Source organism: Capsella rubella, unplaced genomic scaffold (assembly GCF_000375325.1).
Source record: "Capsella rubella cultivar Monte Gargano unplaced genomic scaffold, Caprub1_0 scaffold_193, whole genome shotgun sequence".
Lineage (NCBI taxonomy): Eukaryota > Viridiplantae > Streptophyta > Magnoliopsida > Brassicales > Brassicaceae > Capsella > Capsella rubella.
Window position 1 is genome coordinate 5,463 of NW_006238735.1, and position 546 is coordinate 6,008.

Consider the following 546-nt stretch of genomic DNA (forward strand, 5'->3'; position numbering starts at 1 on the left):
GATTAGAATCTGAAACAAGAACTCCCAAAACATTATTAGAATCTGAAAAAAAAAAAAAGCTGCAAGAACTCAACAGACCAACACCAATTGAGATCATATCACATGCTTAACAAATTAAAGCTGCAAAAGAAGTGTTATAAAGAAGTGTTATAGCTGCAAATTAAACCCTTTTTCTATATTGATCACAAGTAACCGATTAAAACCAGAGATAAGTATAGTACAAAGCCAAGGAAATCAAAGTAGAGAAGCAGTCACAAAGTGAAAGAGACCCTAGACCTTAGAGAAGCTAAAAACAAGAAAATGGTTTTAAACAAGAACCATTAGCAAATGCGTAAACTCTGCAACAACAACCACAACTACATTATCAATTAAAGCTGCAAAAAGACATAAGAAAATGAGGTGTAAACTGCATTTGTTCTGCTACACTACTTCTCTAATCTCCAACAGAGATTAAAAAAAAAAAGTGAATTATTAACACCCTAATCTAGTCAAGAACACTCTAATCGAATCAGTAAAACCTTTAGTAGCAAAATCAGTGAGCGTAAG